The sequence below is a fragment of the Solanum verrucosum genome, unplaced genomic scaffold (genome assembly GCF_900185275.1).
Source record: "Solanum verrucosum unplaced genomic scaffold, falcon-dt-bn FXZP01000182.1, whole genome shotgun sequence".
Classification (NCBI taxonomy): Eukaryota; Viridiplantae; Streptophyta; class Magnoliopsida; order Solanales; family Solanaceae; genus Solanum; species Solanum verrucosum.
The window spans coordinates 5,686,159-5,709,800 of NW_026020378.1; the positions used below are offsets into that span (position 1 = coordinate 5,686,159).

At 31.9% G+C, this 23,642-nt stretch overlaps 1 protein-coding gene and 1 long non-coding RNA gene across 2 annotated transcripts in view; one reads left to right on the forward strand and one right to left on the reverse strand.

Annotated features, from left to right (window-relative positions):
* The window catches only part of LOC125838794 (psbP domain-containing protein 5, chloroplastic), a 222,491-nt gene that overhangs the window by 27,824 nt on the left and 171,025 nt on the right, over nt 1–23,642 (forward strand). The gene's annotated exons all lie outside the window — the stretch shown is intronic.
* Nucleotides 2,648–9,519, reverse strand: LOC125838809 (uncharacterized). Its single transcript, XR_007443611.1, has 3 exons — nt 9,371–9,519; nt 6,654–6,732; nt 2,648–2,945 (listed from the first exon to the last, which is right to left on the reverse strand). It is a non-coding gene; the product is annotated as an uncharacterized LOC125838809 (long non-coding RNA).

Sequence of the window (23,642 nt, forward strand, 5' to 3'; positions counted from 1 at the left end):
GTAAACAGCTGCAATATTCAATGATTTTTTTTATAACCGTGTTGTCTGGGGCCATCTTGCACGCACCTCAATTCTACAAGGTCCCCACTACCTCCCACCAACACAGGTACCGGATAACTCTGTCGATCAAGGCTGGGACAAATGGTAAGAAACCACCTAGTGTTTTTTAAATTTCAGTAATTTTAATGTGTAACTAGAACATACAGAAGAAATAAGCAATCTGATACACTAGTAATTTGAGAAATTCCAATCCTACATACAATACTTTCCTGTGCTATGTTTAGACAAATGTTTACATTTAGCAGGTGCCTTTTCTTAGATTTGATTAAGGGTGTCCAGCAAGTGATGTAGATGCACATATCTCCAAGGGTAAAGATGTGTGGTATTAACTGTTTTAGGCAGAACAAATGGAAACACTATTTTCACCTCAACATATTATTAAAATCCTGTGGTACCATAGAACTACTTGAAACAAAAAATAACTCAAAGTTATCCGAAGATTTTAGAGGCAAGATTGTGTATTTGTTTGCAGAAAATCACAATCACTAGAAGGGTCCCAACCAATCAACAGGGCTCAATAATATATTCCTTTCACTATTTTATCCTTGTTCTTATATTTTTGTTAAAAGATAAAAGGATGCTGGATGAGAATGGTTTTGAATCAACAAATATTGTGGTCGAATATATTTGTCCCATGGATTGCTAGGGTATTAGCAAGCAAGGGTAATGAAAATATTCCTTTTATTGTCGGAAGTACTCGGCTCTCATGAAAGAAATTGTTTTGTGTCAACATCAACCACTGGTGGTAAATGGTAATTGAAGGATTCTTGTGACATTGTCACCTATTTTATAATGCTCTTGTAACATTATCTCTAATCACTCACTACCTTAATAAAAACAAATCTTTAAGATGCCTCTCCATAATGCTACCCTGTATGACCAAGAAATTTGGTTGTCCTCCATTTCCTTTGTTGAGTTTCATAATTGTCAGCGATGATCAATCTCAATAAAATAGTCTACCTACTAAAAATCTTTAAATCCATTTGCTTTTATACAATAAGGCTTTACTAAAAACCTTAAGATCTCTGAACCCCAACACTCATCTACATGGTGATCTTCCACCTTCTAGTTTAAACAGTATTTCTTCACCTCCTCTCGTATTCCATAAGAATTTGCTTTATATCCTCTCCAGTCTCTTTTCCTCCCATGTTTCAAGATGTCATCGTTACAAATAGGTTGAGGGCAAGATATTGTACTCGAGGTCTATATCTTTTCTTGCTTTTCAGTAAGTATCTCGTTTTGCCATACTTTTACCCTCTTCTCAACTCTTTCAATAATGTGATTCGACATTACACAATCTTTCTAGGTTCGCACCCAATGAAAAACCTAAGTTGCATGAAGTGATTTAACCATTATTGAGGGTCTCGGAATATACTTTATATTTTCAAGCTCGTCTACTAGAATGTTATTCCTTCAATTTATTTTTAAGCCGGAGACCATCTAAATTCATATCAATACATGCCTCAAGCATGGAATCTGATCTACTTCAGTATCACATAGGACGGGTTTAAAATCAGCAAATAACGAAGTGGGACACTAGTACACTATCTTATGTCCATTCCTAGGTTTAGAACCCCTCAAATATCTGTCTATCAGTGCTCTATCTATCATTTTAAGTTATGCTTCCACCACAGAAATTGACCATTAAGAATAACAGATGATAAAAATATATATAAAATCACCGATTTTAAGTCAAGATCAGAAACTCAAAACCCAGTTTCAGCTCATGCTGAAATGGTGCTTCAGAAACATTCCAGCTTATGAATTCTATTGCTCACATAATTGCGGGCCGTAACATGAGTCAATCTGAGGAAGGCAATGATATGCCTAAAACAGAAGAGCAACTCACACGCTCATGATTGCAACAATGAAGGGACTAATACCTGAAGCTTTCAAATGACATATCAGTTCTTTCATTTCTTCTTGTATTTCTGATTTATGATGCTATGACTACTTATATACTTGAGATCAAATATGGACATTGTTTTTCTTACGCTCTAACATCATACACTGTTATACTTATTGTTTCTATTACACCTAGAGAGAGAAGAAATATTTTTACTTTGCCCCACCAGCTCCACATTTGCTTTTCTTACAATCTCTAACATCATACACTATTATACATATCGTTTCTATTTCACCTAGTGAAAGAAGAAATATTTTTACTATGCCCCTTTACCAGCTCAATAATGCAGGGCATATTTTGGTGTTACCAGAGAAAATTAGTAGCTTGTTGGAAGTGTGGAAATTACAGGAGGTTAAAAAGAGCTTAAAGCAATATGGAGAACTATTCCCAATTGCATAATGTGGACCTTATGGCTTGAAAGAAACATGGCATGCTTTGATGGGAAGAAGTTAAAGATTTCTAGAGTAAAAAATAAATGCATTAAAAACTGTACTTTTGGTGTTATAGCACTACTTTAGATATGATGGATAAGTATTTGACCTTTTTTGTTCTTACTAGGAGATAATATGCAGTATTGAATTATAGAGTTTGCTGTTAAGTGCTGTACCTTTTTCTGTACCATCTAGGTACTCTTTTAATAAAATCCGTACTTATCACAAAAAAACAAGGGAGATAAAAGGTAGATTCAACATACCCAAGCATGTCAGACAATGCACATAATATCAGGAGAATCTTCAAATTTAAAGAAGGAAGATTTGTTTTTACTCTCACAGAAGAGAGCTATTAATTGAGATGTGAAATAAGTACTAGACATGTTTAAGTCAACACAAGCAGCAAAAGAAATGAGAGGAGAGTAGATACTAGATAATTTGAAAGACTTGGACACATAATCCACAATGGAAATAGCCCCCAGTATGTTTTCTTCCAAGTCAGCTTCAATGAGCTTCAACTCATCCAAATCAAATGCTGGTCTTTACAGCTGAGCACAAGAAAAACAAAAGTTACAGACATCAAAAACAGCATTGAACAACACTCAAGTTGAAATTTGTTGCACTACTTCTACAAATCACTATCATTGGATGCACATATAGATATGTATGAGAGGAAAGATGAGAGAAAATAGTTCAACTTCTGCTTAAAATACGGATCCTATCATAAAAGCTTTCAACAGAAGCAATAACTTTCAGTCTCTTTGGGTTCAGGTCTGATGCAAAAAAAGAGATTTTAGACTTCTAAATGAGAGAGGAGTTGAAGCAACGAAAATTGAACATGCAAAAGAGTCACTTAACAAGAGATAAGATTTTTCAATCGCACAAGATCCTACTCCCAAGGAAGCCTCTATTGATCATTAGAATAAAAGCAAGAAAATGCAACCTGGAAAGAGAACCCCGAAAAGGTAGAAGCAGCAGTAAAGTGGCGATAGAGCAAGGTGCCCGGAAACCACTATTAGAAAAAATAAAAAGTGGCAATTGAGCAATGCAAATCGCAAATGCAATTTAGACGACAGTATGAGGCCAGTAGTGCTAATTGTAGCATCATCTGCGAGGAAAGTAGTGAAACTATCAAGCTCTATTTCTATTTGGATCATTGTCCAAAAAAATGAGTGGAAAAAGTCTTGCCATATTTTGAAAATGTTTCATTTGTCCCAACTAGATGACCAACAACATTTAGTATCAAAATTGTGTGGATTTGGTCACAGTAAGAATGCAAAGATTTTTTGGAGGTACACATGTGAGAAATATAGGAGAAAAATATTATTGAATTGTTGTGTCTACATTATTATATAAAGATCCTATTTATAGACACTACAATACAACTCTTTACCAAGTAGGATGCTATTTACTATTCCTATTCCTATTCTAAGTAGGATTGTATATACTTATTCCTATTATAACACTCCCCCTCAAGCTAGTGCATACAAATCATATGTACCTATAGCTAGTTACAAATGTAATTAATACGAGGACCGATGAGGGGCTTGGTGAGATATCTACAAGTTTATCACTCGACTTCACAAAATTGACCGTCAATCTCAATGTGCTTAGTCTTCTCATGAAATACTGGATTTGATGCATAATATAAGTCAATCTCAATATGCTTGGTCTTTTCATGAAATATTGAATTTGATGCATAATGTCCATAAAACACAGAGTGATAAAATAGCAGTGTTGAACTTCACAAACCAAGCTTGCAAAGACTGTTTCAGACCATAGAGTGACTTACGTAATCGACATACAAGGCTACTAAACTCCCCCTAAGTAACAAAATTAGGTGATTGCTACATATAGACTTCTTCACAATGCAGCGGTCACCGGAAAGTGCTCAAAATCTAGTATGAAGTATATGGTTCATGTTGGAATCAATAGACGAGTCGATATTAAACAAGAAAGTCACTGAAAAACTGGTCGGAACATGCTCATACGACGGAGTATTAGATTTGATGGTTGAAAGTAGTCACAATCTAAGAAATAAAATTATATGGGTAGGGTTGGAATGACGGCACGACCTAACTGGAAATTAGAAATTATATAGGAAAGGTCAAATTGACGGCATAATCCTAATGAAAAAGAGAAATAATATGGGTAGGGTAGGAATTATGGCACGGTCCTACTGAAAAAGAGAAATTATATGGGTAGGGTTGGAATGATGGCACAACCCTACACAAATCAGATTTGAGGAGTCACCGAAAAGACACACAATGGTATGCCTCTCAAATAAGAAAGCAGTTCAGAAAAAATCCACGGTACGACGCAAATTAACTATGAAAAGTAGTCCAGAGAGATGCACAGTGCTACGCAAATCAAAAATGAAAAAAAAAAGTAGTCACCGGAAGGATGGCACGGTGCTACACAAATTAAATATGAAAAGGCAGTCACCGAAAGGATGGCACGGTGCTACACAAATTAAATATTAAAAAGTAGTCATCGGAACGATGACACGGTGCTACGCAAATCAGATATGAAAAAGTAGTCACCGAAAAGATGGCACGGTGCTACACAAATTAGATATGAGAAAGTAGTCACCAAAACGATGGCATGGTGCTACATAAATTAAATATGAAAAAGTAGTCACCGAAAAGATGGCACGGTGCTACACAAATATACCGACGGATATGGGGTTGACACAAAACAGCCCTAGAAAGTCACCGAAAATTGACGCACGGTGACTTGTCTGACTGAGTTTTCTTCCGTTGAATATGGGGTTCATGCATATAATCATTAGCCAGACGGGCGGCATATATGGATAATAGCCACCCGCGTGTAGCGGAAGCTCTTTGATTCTATATCAAGTTCGTAGAGGCTCTAATACCATGTGAGAAATATAGGAGAAAAATATTATTGAATTGTTGTGTCTACATTATTATATAAAAACCCTATTTATAGACAATACAATTCTTCACCAAGTAGGATACTATTTATTATTCCTATTCTAAGTAGAATTGTATATACATATTCCTATTCTAACACACACTATTTACAGTGTAGTTGGATGTAACAAAATGCTAGAATCATTTCAAGACCAACTCACTATTGTCGTTATTTTGATGCAACCATAGCACTTTCTCATAGAGTCCATGCATTAAATTCAAACAAAAGCAAAAGATGTACACTTTCGGATTTCTTTTATTTTTCAATCAAACCAAACGAACAAAGAAAATACTCTTGTTTTGCTATCCCCAAAAGGCAAAAACAAGTGTTTTCCCCTTGATCTCCCCTCTTCTCTTCCCTTCCTTTTACTTTCCCCAGTTTTCAAACAAATGATTACGTTCACAATAAACCAAAAAATGTTGATGACATGAACATGATGGAAGGGGATTTATTTGAAATTAATGGTCGACAACATCTACCAACCTCAGCTACTTTTGGACATAACCATATCAAATATAACTCTATCCATTGAACGGGTAAGGGAATGTAGACAAAGGGACGGTTCTTCATGTGATGGGTTAATCAAAATATATATTTTTGTAGTTAGTTCCCTTCTAAATAACCTTATATTATCTAGATTGACATACTTCTTTATGTAACATCTGAATTCAGTGGCTACATATGGTTGTTGCTGATTTACAGGGTGTTCGAGTCTAGGAAAATGTTTATATTAAGATGTCATATCTTTTAATGCATGAATAAAGCTTACAGAGAAGAAAAGAGACAACAAACTTTTATTTGGCATGACACAAAAAGGCCAGAAGCGACAGTATCACTACGTTTCTATGAAACTATTATCCTAAAGCCTTTGACAGGTAAAACCCAATACCGAATACAGGATGGAGGAAATTATCCTTATTCAAACATAATATGTATCCTTAATGACCAAACTGTAATGACTACTTGAACTAGACTAACAAGGTGAGAAAAAACGTTGGTGATAATCGAGAGAAAATGGATGGCCCAGTTTGCGCAATGACAAATCACATTGCCACTCTACAGTCAACCGAAAGGGACAAAAAGTTTTTATCACAATATTAACAAGAACAAAATGAACTAAGAAGCATGTTATGGCAATCAGTACCCAAGTTTCCAAGAACTAATTTATAGAAAGCAAGAAGATCTAGACACCGTTTGAACTGAAGTGATACTACTCTGCTGTTGGACATGGTTGTTCTCTAGGGATCGAAAATACATCACTCCCATAAGTAGTAAAAGAGGGAAAAACAAAATCAAATAAACTATAAGAAAATAAGTACCAAGAGCCTGGAGATTCTGCATCTCATGATTGTCACACCTTGCCTTCCGCTGTATTCTCGGCCTAGAAAACCACATCCCCTAAGCCATGTCATCATGTCAATCATCAGAAGTCAATCAACTCATGCCAGACTCTTAGAATGAAAAAGTGACCAGTAAGAGCAAGTTAAATTAAATCCTTGAAATAGGTATATTATCAAATTTACCAATTCATGCAGCCAATCATGCTAAGCATAATCCAGCTAATAAAAGTTAATCCAGAAAGTGCAATAACATACATATGAAGGTTCAATAACATGAAGATGAAGAAAAGGAGGCCATTACTTTAATAAGCTCAGACCCTAATTCCTATCAAATGTCCACATGATGGAGAGTGATCTTTCCTAAGAGCAACAAGTAGGTAACTTTGTTCTGAAATTTTGTGAACTTAATAAGAGTTCTTTTCTTTTCAATGAGGTCTGTGTGACGCTTGTTATTTCGATCAAGAAGCAAGTACAACATCACGCATATGCCCAAGGATGGAATATACAGAACTGTCCTTTCTAGATTTATCGCACACCCGACCAATATCGTTTTGAAATTTCAGTCCAGCTGATCGGGTCTCTAGTCGATGTCCACCTTGCTAGATTCCTCATTCCTAAGCTTCCGATTCCCACTTCCCCCAGCTCTAGTTCAACAAGCCTGAATCTTGTGTGATGCAAATATCATCCATATATAAACCACCCTAATCGTTTTGTACAAGTTACAAATGGAGCAAAAGACTAATCAAATACGAGAAAAAATAAAGGAAGGGAACTATGTAGTTTTAAGTCAATTCTTTTATAAGGAATATTTAAATCCTTTTTTCTTTGCAATCTTCTTGATAAAACATTAATAGTTGCATTGCCCCGGCCCATGCGCCAGGGAGACAAAAGGTTGTCTTATTTACAAAGAGGAAGACAATATCAGAGACAGGAAGAAGCATTTATATGTAGACTGATAGTATAAAAAACTATGGAGTACTAAAATCCCTTACCAACAGGAAAAAATTTACACCTTTCATTCAGTAAGGAAAAATAAATAAATGAAAAAAGGGTCCCATCTTTTCTTCTTCTTCTCTTTTTATTTTTTAAAGAAATGCTTGCTCTAAAATACAAAAAAGGATCCCATCTAAAACACAAGAATCGCTTGCTCTAAGCAAACGAAGTAAACATTTATTGCACCTCCTAATCATTTATATCATTTTTCTCCCACATCACTTTGGGTCTCCATATCTCTTTAACTCTTGGTGAGTTAATTCCTGCATCTTCCACAGTTCCACAGAAACGAAAATTCAAGATTGAGTCTTTTGTGTGGCAACCTCATAAGTTCTACTTACCCATTATCATTAGAGATTTTGAGAGAATTAAAGAACTAGAGAGAATTCAACTGAGGTACTTGATTTTTCCCTCAAGCTTATTGAGATTTATGCTAATTACACAGACAATAGCTTTGTTTGTAGGCTTAATTACATATCATTATCAAGGTATAATCACAGCAATCAATTTAAACCTAATAACTCAATCAATACAGATCAAATTAAGCATGTGCCAATTTAAAGCAATCCAATCCAGACAACAAAGAATAATCTTCAGCATGATTTTCAACACTGCACCTCAACCTAAAGCATAAAAGTCAGAGGCACCAAGCGAATTTAAGGTCCTCCAAGCCTAAGGGACTTGGTAAGAAAAACTAATAGTTGATCATTTGAGTTGATGAAGCTTGTGAGAATGCATCTGACTTCAATCTTACGGTGAATAAATCATTGGTGGAATAAATGACAATTTCACCTTTATGATGTGTTTTCATAAAAAAAATCAGGAATTAAAGATGAAGAGAAACTTGATTATAGCATCAGTTTCATCGGTTCAACACCAATAAAATTCACACCTACTATCAATATATCTTGTGCAATACATACCATAACATAATACGAATAATTTCACTTTATACAAAGTACATAGCCTTTAACTTTCAAAAGGTACAATTCTAGTCATAACCACAGCAATAAAACCTAACTAAATAAATCTAAGTCACTACATATCAATACTAATTTTCTACTAGAAACTCTTAAGCAATCTAGACATCAAATAATCTTCAAAAACCATCAGCACTGGCTATTTTAAGTCCCCCTCCCCTCCACCCCACACACATTAAAGTTGAGGTTCTAGTTACAAGGTGCTCAGGCAGGAATGATTTTCTCTTCACATGTATTTCATCCTAGTGTTATTTCATCTTATTTGGCAAAAGTTGTACCGATATGTAATTTTGTTAAAGCCGATATCAGATATCTTTTTCAGAAAAATCAGTCAATCAAAGAAGCATAATAGTTAACAAAAACAACAGGCAAATATCAGCTAACCAACATCTGCTTCCCATATAATTCAAATCCAATTCTACGCTAGTTATTCGGTTCCTTTAGCGAGCGATCCAGGAACCCATACCATAGCTTGCTCATTCTTTAGTGCAAATTAGACAACCGCAACCTATAAAACACATCCTGGTGCCTCAAAATATACCATCCACTCTAACCCAAAGTTAATCCATCTTTATCAAAAGTCCCACAATAATATTGAAAAGCTTCAAGCTTTCTCCCATACACAATCGGTTTTATGGTTACTTTATAGAACACAACAATTTTTCAAGTTTAATCAGCAGAAACCAAAAGGAAACCAATAGTCCATGTTAATTACTATCATACCAGAAAGTAGCTTTTGGATCCCATATGTTCCTCAGCTTTCAATTGTCATTCTTTAGCTACAAAACTCAAAACTCAATTGGTAAAATTGTTAAATTCATTCTTCATAAAGACTATCAAATTAGCTGAAGGTATTGAACAATAATGATTGATCCTTCTAAACATAAATTGAGTGATTAATTTAACCAAATTAATCTTTCATTCCCCTATCTTACCCTTTCCTCTCTTATTTCAAAACACACTATGCATGATATACAATTCCCATTCATTGTAAAACTAATTTTATATTACTGCATAATCACTAGCAATTTTACTATTCTGCTGTAAATTAATTTACTTTTTAATAAGGAAAATACACCAAACGTTGAATTCAATAATATCACAAAATATTACCTGATGACAGCGTAACAAAGAGCTAACCCAAACACAGCTAGATTTTCAGAAGATATTTATTATTAATAATGAGCCTAAGCAAATAACTCAATTACTGGAGCATGAAGAGATACTCACCAAAACCAGCAGAGATCAAGGAGTTGAGGACGGACTCCTTTAACAACAAGATCCGGACCTTCAACAGAGAGTGTTATCTTCACGTATCTAACGAAATCCTGGGAGATTAAGCTTCTCCGGACCTCAGCTCCGTCTGTAAATATGACGATCTCAGAGGGCATTCCATACTGATGATTCCGATTGAGGAATAGGGAAGCAGGAATCTCTGTACTGTCGTAAGGATCCACTCGAACTGTGTAGCTATACAGCGAGGTTGAGGCCCCCAGCATGCGAAGCTCCTTCATAGAGATCAACCATGGCGTTTCGTTTTGGATTCGCGCAATCCGATTTCCCATATTGGAGATTAGGATTTGGAGATGAAGATTCTGAAATGTGAGGAGAATGCAAATGCTCTGATACTACATAGTCCAGAGTCCAGTTCGAGTGGGTAATGCAAGCGTCAAGTGGATTTTGCCCTTTGGAAAACGAAAAAAACCTACTTTAAATTTGGACCCGTTTGACACGACGACAGTTTTTTTTTTTTTTTTTCCTTTTTTACCCTTCCTGAGGGTTTCCTCGTGCTTCACTCTTTTTTTGGGTTTTTCGGTGATCTGAACACGCAATTTTGAAAACCACGATAATTCTTTACTTTATTTTTGAAAAAAAAATAAAACAAAATATTTATTAGGTTGAATTTCTTATAAAAAAAAAAGATATTTAAAATAATAAGTGGTCATTACACACTTTTAGGTTTTAAAATAGAGCAACTTACAAATATGATTATAGCTTTTGGGTATTAGATTAGAATAGCTATAAGTATTACTACCCAAAATAACTATAGTTTCTGTCTAAATCTCGTTGTGTTCAAAATAGTCAATTTTCTTCTTCATAATCCTTATGCTTGGCTTCTTCTTTCAACGTCTTCTTCTCGTTTTTTTGGTTCGTTCATTTCTTCTGCTTCTACTTCTCCTCCTCCTTCTACTCCTTTTTTAAAAAATTCTACCTATTGTAAATGCGGATCATTTTGAACGAATAATATAATTGAAACTAGCCCAAAAAATCATCATCACTGTTTGGTCAAGAAAAAATCTATTTTTGCTTGCAGTTTCATTATATTTTAATTTTGAAAATTTTACTCTAAATTTTTATATCTTATTTTTTATTTTTCAAATATTATTTATAAAAGTATAATCATGCATAACTTTATCTTCAATGCTATTTTTTTAAATAAAAGTGAAAAAAAAATTATTTGTAATAATATAGTAAATTAGTAATGGTTCGTATATGAAATTTAAGAGTTAATATCTCAAAAGATCACCCAACTTTAAGAATTTATTTAGTAAAGTCACTGAACTTTATTTTATATCAATAAAATCATTCAACTTTAATAATTTATTTAGTTAAATCATTGAACTATGTTTTATATATAAATAAAATCATTCAATTTAGGCATTTGTATCCATCAAATCACTCAACTAATTTTATTATTAACAAAAATTGACTAGCAAAATAAATATGTAAATATTTAAGAATAAATTTAATTAGTGAAATAAATATTATAATATTATTATGCACTTAAAATTTAAATGGTATCTGGATGAACGTTACCCTACCAATAAATATTACTGATATTATCATAGGCTTAATGATTGCAACAAAAAAATTTATAAGACGTCAATTTTTTATAATTTAATGACCGCAACAGATTAATATTTGCAGAGTTGCAGTTATTAAGCCAACGTCTAAAAAAAAACGTCTATATCAATTTGTTATACAATAAAAAATCATGTATCCCACAATTATTTGTCATGACAATTTTTTTTTCTCTCTCTCTCTTTTTTTGGAAAAACCTCATCATAATACATATTAATTATATCCTAATATAATTTTTAAGTTTATTCATAAAAAAATCTTGATGATTTTGTTTAATTTTATTTATTTATGGAGTTCTTATTTACATGACATACAATTAATTTATTTATCTATGTTAATTTTTTTTAATGATAAATTGAATTGAGTGATTTTATTGATATAAATGTCTAAGTTGAGTGATTTTGTTGATATTAAACAAAGTTTAATGACTTTACTTGATAAATTCTTAAAGTTGAGTGACCTTTTGAGATATTGACTCGAAATTTAATCTATGATATTAGTCCTTATGTCCAATAATAATTGTCCACTATTGACTTGACATAACCCTTAAGAAACAATAAATAATAGGGGTAATATTGCTATATTATCCTTTGGCTTTATTAAATTTAATGTTTTGAAAAATGTGTTAGATGATAAATAATATTTAATAGCAAGGCAAATAGACACAAAAGGTAAATTATCTCTTGATTTTCTAAATTAGACAAATATTATTGAATTACTATTGTTGGACGGAAGAAATATGTGACTATCTATTATGAGATATTACTCTTTTAGAGCGATTTGATTTTATGTTGTAAATAAATTAAGGTAATTTTGTTAGTTTATAATCAAAGTCGCAGTTTGTTTTTTGGTTTTTCATTTCACGTAAGTGTTGTGCTGTTATTAATATAAATTAAGTTTTAAAAATGATAATTTGAAGAACTGCTTTAAGTTTCTATTTTTTATTTTTATTTTTTAAATTGTTAACTATTATTAAAATAATTACAGAAAATAAAATATTAATTTATTATTTAATTCTATTATATAATAATTTTAAAAAAAAATATTTTTATGATGTTGATATACTGTACTTTTTTCTCTGTTATTATATCTAGACTAGATGGGAATGGCCCGTGCCAACATTTTATTTGTGGTAACGAAGAATAGCAGTAAAGAACTTAAAAAGTTGCAACATAGCGATGTAAAAACTAAAATTGCATTAGATGAATGACGTAAGCAGAACGTGTAAAAATGGTTGAGCTATGATTGATACAGATCTTTCGGACTGTATTGTCTTCACAAAGTTTCCTGCCTTAGTCAATTTCTGCTTCTTCCAAGAAAGGTAAATTTGTATGTGCATTAATGTACACACCGGAAATAATTGAATTTACTTGTTGATTTGAAGAGAACATGGAGTAATTGAATAAGTCGTTCAACTTTTAAGTGTTGTGATGTTGCATCTTGCAATGCTAGCTGTCGTAGTTTGAATGACCATCTTAGAACAACTATTGGATGTGCTTTGCAGTTTGCCCTCTTTGCCAAGGCAAAAATGAATTAAAGACTATTTAAATATGAAGAACGGTGATAAAGTAAATAAAATTATCTATTGCATTGGCGAACTTTAGACTAATAAGCCTTAGAATATATTTCACCTTTTAGCTATTCGGCTTCTTCAACATATGGGAGACGCAGAGCGAAAGTGCTGCATCTATTCAAGAGACAGCAGAACTCGCCAGATCATTTAGAAAGAACCCAACCTTGTGCGGTTTGTTTTTATTCCATAAAAAAATATCAAGAAATTTGTCTGTAGGTCTTCTCAATTTGATTCCACAGTTGGTAGAAATAAATGGCCGAGAATTTCACATGTTAGCTACAACTTCATGTGAATTTTTTTGAATGTTTTTTGAAAAGTCAAAACAACATAGATTTAAAAAAGAAGAAGAAAATGATGAGATGAAGTCTAATATGTTTTTGACATATTTATCTCATTCATGTCCAGGTCTAACATGGCATTAGAGCTCTTTCACTTGGTCATGAGTTTGAAACTTAAAAGATCAATCTAATGAGCAGTATACAAAAAAGTAAAATTAGTTGTAGGCAAAGGTAATTTTAAAAAAAAAGTTATGTTTTCTTCCTACTTAAATATATGAATTGTTCTACCAACTACTTTTGAAACTCATATTTCAGTGATATTACTCCATATACTAGCTCTTGATGCATTATGAACAAAAAGAGGGCTCCAAGTATCTTTCACATATTTCACATTTCATCAGATTTTTCATTACCATCATTAAACTTTTATAGTCATTTAAATAATAAACTCTTATTATGCAATCTTAGATTTCTTATTCTCAAACCTCCAACCTTCTTGTGAATCATAACTTTTTTTTGTCATTTAATAACCTTTAGTTCTCTTGTATTACGCCTTTCCACATGAGGTCAGTTTTTATGGTATTCAAATTTTCCTCATATAACCATGCAACTTTAACAAAAACAATAAGTAGGTTGAAATTTTATCCAACACACTATTAACTGAAGTGAGTCTGCCATCGAAAGACATTTTTTATTTTTTCAAGAAGTCATCTTACTGAGACATCTATTTAATATCTCAGTCAGATACTTTTGTCATTCTTCTTTGCACCTCAAGAAAGTCCCAGATATAGGTAACTCTTTAACCTTTCATCTAATTCCTACATAAAATCTCTGAGGTAAATCCTCTATACAATGGTGTTGTACATAATACTCCTATTTAATTTGCTCATTTTAAGTGCTTTAGAATTTAAGGTCATTTTTTGTAGTGTTTGATTGCCAGAAAAGGCAAAAAAAAAAAATTAAATCTAAAAGTTGGGTATAACCAACTTATGACTTTTAGCTTTTAGCTTAGAGGTCACCTTGTAAAAGCAATCCAAACACCCTCTTAGCCAGATTCAACCTTGAACCAGTTACTATCCCAAAAGTTAGGAGAATTCCTCCATGAACATATCAACAAAATGACATTTGCATATAAAATATGAGAAATTGTACATGGTGCACCTACCATTCTATCAACCTGCAACCTCTTTACCCAATCCAAATTCTCACTTTTTTTTAGCTTTATGTTGAGTCTCTATCAGCGAAACAAACAAATATGGGGACAAAACTCCATCTTAGCACTCTAAAAGATTTTAAGAGATCTTGAGGGTTTCCATTGATGAGAAATGAATTTTCACTATATATATGCAGAATTAAATCTATTTGAATCTTTGTCTTTTTTCAAAATTCATGTGTTTTATGATGTCTATAAACACGGTCAACTGAAAATTTTATTTTTTTCATCATTATAGGATTATGTCTCTTGCATCAAACTAAACCTGACAATATATGAATCATCACAGAAAGTTTTCAGCTAAAACTTTATGTTTGTGCATTAATGTACACGACTGGAAAAAATAACAATAGTTTTACTGAAAAAGTCATGACTAACATCTCCATTATAATTCAAAAACTAATAAAATAAATAACGAAGAGAATGTGATTGTACTGCAGAAGATGTGTGATTAACTTTTAGAATAAGATACCTGTCAAAATAGGCCTTCAATCTCCACAAACATCTTTCATTGGTGAAGTGCATCACGAAAGACCCTACTTTCCTCCTAGTTTTAAACTGAGTAGATTTTTTCAGGGTTAAGCTTTCTTGCTCAAAGAATAGAGTGAATGTCATAAAACATTAATATGACATCTATATACTTTACAATGTGAATAAACATGCGAGTAAAACTTCATATATACACCAAATAGAAGTAATAAATGCTATAATTACTTTGTAGTATGCGTAGGAGTGCATCTCATTTACCTACCCTTAAGCCTATCATATGGCAACATCATCACCATTTTAAGGAAAATAAATCGAAAGCTCATTTTATTGTTTAAAACATACAATTACATATTAAGGTTTTAAACTAAAACTAAAATTCCTTACCCCTATTTACGGCATCTTCATTCAAATTACTTAAATATTAGTAACATTTACTCGACAAATAGCATATAAACTTATTTAATAAAATTCATAGTAGAAAAACTAACAACAATTAATTTATCATTGGCCTAGTAGTACTTAATACACATCACGTGAGTCGAAAGATGAATAAATAGCAACTCTTAATATAATATCTCTATTTATGAACGTAAATGCTACTTACACTAACCTCACTTAGTTGAAATAAGTGAAAACATATAGGTAGACTTTTTCATGTCAATCGATCCTGCTAACCTGTACACATATACACAACAAAGTTAGACTATACATACATTTTTACTCATGCAAGTTATAAAAAGGTGTTACATTTTGTTGTAGGAGTATCACCACTTGATACAGCTTGAACATGAAATATCTAGCTAAACGCATTTCAAATAAATATTTATTTAACAAAAATGAAATATAATGCATATTATAATTATTAAATAGTTCTTTCTAGTGAATGTGAATAATGCATCTTTGGAATTGTTAAATGAGAGATGATTTCCTAATAGAATCCTTAAGGGGGCATTTCATCAAACACCTTGGTAGTGTGAAAGTTCCTTCCTTCAAATTCAGATCTCATAAAAGCATTTGAACACTCACACAAAATGCAAGTATAAGTCTTCTAATAAAACATGAAGAGCAAAATCCAATATCCAGAAACGTTTATCCAGAAATGAAAAATATATAAAGCCTAAGAGAACTTCAGAAGTAAAATAATGGCTCCGATAAAATCGAGCAAAATCAAAGGTCGATAATCTTTCGGCCTCATTTTCTTCTGTTTTCAATTGTAGATATGGAAAAAATGAAGATGGAGACTTTACTTTCTCTGTGGCGTGTCCATTTCTCTGCCCTTCACTTCTCAGGTGTTCAAATGAATTTCTGGCGAAAAAAACACACATGCAAGAGTATCCAACACACCCGAAATCCAAGAAATGCTAAAGTAGAAGTAAAAGGTGCAAAAGAAATTCAAGCAACATTAGGATTTGGGATTAACAAAAGAAGAAGAACACTTCAAGTACACTTGTTTTCGTATAAAGTACACGTGTTGCTGCCAGAGATGATTTTGTTCTTACCAGAATTTTGGCTAGGTTGGCTCATTCAAATAATGGGACGTCAATAGCATAATTTTCTGGGGTTGTCCCTCATCATCACCAAAGCAAGATAGTAGTTGTATAGTGTTGTTTCCTGTTTAGATTTAGCAAAATCAAAGGAATTAGTTCAGGTCACAAGTTAATTTTAACAAAAAGGGACAGCTTGTGAAATGAATCTGTGCCAGAGATGAACCATTAGCTGCAACTCTATTTTCTCCTCTTATATAATCCATATTTCCTTAAACCACTCTTACAGTTAAAACTCAAACATCACAAAAACGCAAAGACACATATGAGAAGACATTGAGGGATTATGGCACCTAAATTTAAAAAGAACAGCCTGTGTTCATTTGAAATGAACTCAAAATTCAAAACTCACAACCTATAAAGAGGTTAAGAAGTAAGAATTAATATTATTACGTTGCAACAATTAACCATCACAAAGTGTCTGCTGCAAGATTCTATGTTGCTTGGACTCTTCAAAAATGCCAACGGGTGCGTGTCGGATTCGCCAAAAGTAGTGTATTTTTGGATAATCCGAGACGGGTGTGGCATCAAAACTGAAGAGTTCGCGCAACTAAGGCAAGATTACAAGTGTATAAAGTAACAACCATAAGATGCCTGCTGCAAGAATATAAACTGTTGAGATAGATGTAGCTGAAAAAAGTAGAGAAAGAAGATGATAGGAAAAAGAGTTAAAGAGAATAGAAAAGGCAGTATGTGTTTTCATTAACAGCATACAAACACCTTTGTTGGTAGATCTCTAATTTACTAAATCGAAATAGATGAAGATGAACCAATTACGATAGTTTTTGATAAATGAAATTTTAATTAGCCCGAGAATGAAAATGAGGGCATAATTAGGCTAAAGTTTGAGAAAACTTTGCAAGGCAAACTTCAAGTAAAGTTGAGAGAAATAGAAAACCTCAATACCACATATGAAGTCCTATTTCATTCAAGTTCATCACAAATCAAAGCTAAGAATCCTTTCACTTAATATGAGATTAAATGATAAATTGTTCATTAATTTGCTATTAGAACCTGTCTATTCAGTGCCCAGAAAATGTAATCTATTATTCGTGCAAATTACTGAAAAGGCCACACACCAGAAATAGTGGGGCAACTTTATGTTAAATGTATCAACAAAAAGAGAGGGATAATACTCATATTAAATAAATATGAAGCAGAAGAAATTAGATTCTAAATGAACAAATTCAAACTTAAAAATACTCCTCCTTATTCCTGAAGAATGAGTGTCAAAGGGATTGGTGAAGAAAGATCTTCACAATTTCCGCAGATTACAAATTTATATCCCGATTTGGAGCAGTCAAAGTTAATAAAATGGGAAAGAGTTTAAAGCCGATTCGAAGTGAGAGCTATGCTTGTTGTTATTAGACTTTAGAGCACAGCTAAACTCGTTACCACAAAAGCCTCTGTACATCAAAGTTATATACATATTTATTTCTATTTTCAAACATGCATGGGAAAATTAAATACATTTTATGATACACAACCTAAGAATCCAAAGAAAAATGAGAAAAAAGCAACCATTATAGGTTCTTTTCAAGAGTTGGACACATTACCGAAAAATTGGGGGAGAAGGGGAACTAAAACTTGGTGTAACCAAAGATTACAACAACACCGAAGAAAAATTTGAGGCTCAAACATAATTTGAAGGGTCCTAGCTACGCGAGCATATGGTAGATTCTACCGATGAACAAGGAAAGAAAGCATAAAGTGGATACACATGTGAAAATTTAATTTACAAATTTATCCCAAAGTTAACATTAGAATTACCTATTTGCCCTTGTTCGTCCTTCCCTACTGCCACTTCTAAATAAGACAAGAATATGAAAATTGAAATCAATATCATAATGGAACCTCGTCAAGAATGAGAATTATGCATACTAATCAGTTGCTTTCTTTATCAAGTATTATCCCAAAGAATAAAAGAACAGTAATTATTTGATTCTTCATTAGTCTGATAATGCACATTTTGCTAGTCGTAGAGAAATTCCTTAAGATATATGTATGCTAAGGGAAAGAGAATCACCCACAGAAGCATGCCACTAAAACAGTTGGTTCTTCAAATTGGTTTTTCACTGCATTGTTGAGATTCTCTTAGAGAAGACAGGCAGAAATATCTGTAACATCGTATATCATCACATTGACTGATTAAGGGTGATGTCATATAGGTGTAAGTATCTAGTAGGAGTACATGCAGTTTTTTGGCAGTTCTTTTGTGTATTAAAATAATTTGTGTGAAGTACCTACACCCATATTTCAGCCACTCAACATGTGTACGTCAATGCAAATGAAAGGACCGAGGTAACATAGGTCACACTAAGAGCTTTTCATCCTTATCAGAGATGAAATGGAACTGAGAGTAATTTCTACTTAAATAAATATGATGGGAAAGAACATGTCAGAGGCATAGTTATCACAAAGATAAGAAAATGTACTAAAGCAACTTAATGAAGCATATGTGCATTAGGTGTTTTGTAATCCCTCCATGAAAAGCAGGATTTACATGACTTCAGCAAATTAACCGAAGTTGAGCCAGGTACATTGACTCATATTTCCTAGTTTCTTCAGAGTAACTCACAGTTATTATCTAAGTCCATCTAATAAATGATCTCATTTAACAATATATATGTTTGAAATTGTCTCAAAACACACTTTAGAAAAGTCAACCAATCAAATGGCAGCCAAAAATTGCTCAGAATTGCCTATCCTTTCATCCAATACATAGAGCTATGTTGGTTCTACCTGAAAGTGTGAATTACCCAAACTAACACATCAACTGATATATGTACTATTTTAGTAATAAGAGTAGTTGCAGCATACATAAAAAGTTAACAGTCCATCATAAGTAATCCCCTGTGAAGGATCTCAACAATATCAAAGCATAAATAGTTGGCACATAGGAAAAGATGACTTGTAATAATTTAGACCGCAAAGAGAAACCCCTATGTTAAGGCGTAAGGTTATTGAATTGGACCTTGGAGAGGAAGTTGGATACTATCAAATCTGATGTACTATTTTCAAAGCACAAAGACTTACTAATAAACTCATGCTGACGCACAATTCGGTTACTATGGATATTAAAACCTTAGTAGCAATTAGAGTCCTCTTTTATTTCAAAGCATAAGGGATGGGTTTGTTTCTTCTTTTCTCATTATATAGGTAAAACAATATGGTTGGATCATGCAGCTTCCAGAATCAAATATAAGGCAAAAACACAAAGGCCAAAGCAGATTAGAAAAAAGTTGAAGAAACCACTCTAGCCATATTGGACTGATTATCACCCTCTTATGTAGTGAAGCAAGCCAACAATGTCAATGACTACGTCTAAACTCCAACATCTCTGTTAACTTTTTGTTTTCTCTCATCAATTATGCCAATGTTTTTCCAATCAATCACTAAAGCACTAATAAAACTTTATCAGAAAAGTAAGTATTTTCTACTATGTATAAGTGCAATAATAATCTCCCTTTATCTTCAAATATAATAGCTTAGACTCACCACCAGAAGCCAAAGAAAGTCAATACTGACCTAAAATCTTCATAATTGACAGAGGAATATGTTGTAGAAATGTGTAAATCTTTTATTTGATTGAAGCATTCCACCATCAAACACCTTTGTTGCACCAATTGTTAACCTGAAGAGAAAATGGTTATCTTTGAGCTTGGACTCAAAATCATCCATAAGATTACACCCGACTATCTAAATTCAAACATGAATAAGTATATCAGAAAAATTAGTACATGCATATTGAAATCCAATGGGAAACAACTCAAAAAAATAAATGGCAATTACAAATAATAGAATTTCAATAATAAAGAAAAATGCTTTAAAACCTCAAAAACATAAATATGTCGCAATTTGAATGCTAAATTCCTCAGTATCAGAGAAAAAAAAAAGAGGAAAAAGGATAAGATTGGAGAACCATTAAGAAGAAAATTGTATAATTTTAGAGAGAAATTATGTAAAATGCTTAAAACCCTAAAATTTAATTAATTGAAGAAATCAGTGGTAGGAAGAGGAAGAATACAAAATTTGCCTGTACACGTGGTTTGCTAAGAAATAAGCACAATACACGTGCTTATAGAAAAGCAAAAGTGATTGAATGACCAATCAGATAAGTCCAGGTTTAAAGTACAATTGATAGTGCTATTGGTACAATATACAATTTAATTTGCCTTTGGTACAATTTTCTTAAGCTATGTTAGTCCTGTCCAACTGTTTAATTAATTGAAGAAATCAGTGGTAGGAAGAGGAAGAATACAAAATTTGCATGTACACGTGGTTTGCTAAGAAATAAGCACAATACACGTGCTTATACAAAAACAAAAGTGATTGAATGACCAATCAGATTGGTCCATGTTTAAAGTACAATTGATAGTGCTATTGGTACAATATACAATTTAACTTGCTTTTGGTACAATTTTCTTATGCTATGTTAGTCCTGTCCAACTATCCAATTTAACTTGCTTTTGGTACAATTTTCTTATGCCATGTTGGTCCTTCCCAACTCTCCCTTCTATATAAGGAAAATATATAGATGTTTCCTATGCGAAGTGCTCAAAACTGCGGACATTTTAAAATGTGTTTAATGACGGAAGAAATCCTATCCTACCCATGAAATTAGACTAAAAAAACATGTGTTTATGACGGAAGAAATCCCACCCATGAAAGTTCTTACCATAATTGTGACTTTTGATTTTACATGATGATTGATGGATGCATACCAAAAGTCCACTCACATCATAATATTCATTCGAATTTCTAATTTTATTTTCAAGAGAAAATTATTTTAGGTTCCAAACAAATTAAATTTCATCAATAAAACAAACAAATATCCAATTTGGGAGAAATAAATCTGTACATAAAGAATTTAATATAAGATAAAATTTTAATTGATTGAAGTCCTAATTATTTGGTATTAACGAAATATTCTTAATCAAGTAAGTCTCTATATTTTATATATATATATATGTCCTTGAGAGTTGATACTAATAGACTAATATATTTTATTATCTAAGTATCTGTATTTGGTATTTGACATGAGTATCGATTTAATTTAATGATACTGATTGTTTATAAACAATGATACAAACTATTAGACTACTTGCTCAATGATACAATCATGATAATTAATTATCAAGATTTTTTTTATATATTAATCTTGAGTTCTCACACATATATATAAACGTATTGAGCAAAATCTATATCTGTACAATTAAATTTTAGTTTAAGTTATTTAAGTTTCTTGTGTTTTCTTTTAAGCTTGTTAGTATAGTATATACTCCATTAGATATGAAGAGCCTGTGCTACCACGCATTTAGTATATATTACTTATTTTATTTTAATTTTTGTGATACAAATATAATTTGAAGTCAACTAAATTTTCATATATTTTTAGAAATATTTTAAATTGGTAATTGTTATAATTTATTTTCTTTTTATGAAATTTTTACATAATATATGTTATTCCTATTTCATTTTGTCCCAACTTATATGATACAAATGAAATTTTGAGAGCCAATTAATTTTTATATGTTTTTTATATAAGTTGTTATGATTATGAATTATAATATAAAAATATATGTTACTTCATCTGTCTAATTTATTTGGCACAAATAAAATTTTGAGAGTCAATCAATTTCTTTTAGATATTTTAAAGGGAAAATTGTATGAAATAGCAAATTATTAATTCAAATTAAATGTTATAGCCATAGTTTCTTTTATTTGTAATTCGCAACAAACATTCCATGCTTTTTGCCATCTAACGGGACCCATTCGGAAGGTATATTAGTATATACAAATTCCCTTTATACAATTTTGTTTATATACAATTACTACTTTTTAGTTTGTTTATACAAATTCAATTTGTTGTTTGTATATTTCCATAGTTATACATAACAAGACATGTTTGTATAATCTCTTTATGTATATATGTAGTAATTTTGTTTATATACAACTACTATGTTTTAGTTTGTATACAGATCAATATACAGATTATCGAAATATACAAATCAAGACATGACAGGTTTTTATGTATAAGTATACCGAAATATACAAATACAGATTTTTATGTATATGTATACCGAAATATACAAATACAGATTTTTATGTATATGTATACCGAAATATACAGATTAATAGTCAAAGCAAACATAAAGTTTGCTATGGAGCGCAATTATACAAACTATAGCTATAACATACAAATATGATTTTTATGTTTGCTAAACCTAAAATTTACTCTTTAAATTGTTAATTATTATGATTTATAACTCATTTTACATAAAATTTCAAATATATAATGGCCTAAGAAGAAACGTAAAACAAATAAATAAAAACAAAGAGAAATAATTGAGGATCTAAACTCTATTATCCGTGAAATCAAAGAAAAATGATGATATTATATATATATATATATATATACTAGTAAAGAAAGCCCGGGAATTGCCTAGGCCCAACGGTGATAAAGTTATGTTATTGTTATATTTATGTATTGTTAAAAATTTGGGATAAGGGTTTGAAAAATATCCTAACTTTGGTCGGATTTGTTGTTGCGATATTAAACTTTCATGAGGACCTATTACCCCCTAGACTATTTAATATCGTATTTTAAACATATATATTTGTCCACGTGGACATAAAAAATAATACAAAATTATAAATAGTAATGTGTCCACGTGGGCACATATATACCTTTAAAATACACTATTAAATAGTTCAGGGGGTAAGAAATACGGTATTAAATAGTCTAGGGAGGTAATAGGTCCTTATGAAAGTTTACTATCGCAACAACAAATCCGACCAAAGTTGGAGTATTTTTCAGACCCTTATCCCTAAAAAATTAGTAAAGATTGTTATAATATATTTTTCTCATAAGTGAGTTAATTTAGAAATGTATTTGTCATTTGTCTTTTTAATTTCAATTTCAAATAGCAAATAAATATAGCGATGAGATTGAGGATAGAAATGAAACATATCTTTCTAAATTAAGTAAAAATAAATAGAGTACAAGTAACATAAGAGTTGTCAATAGGACGGT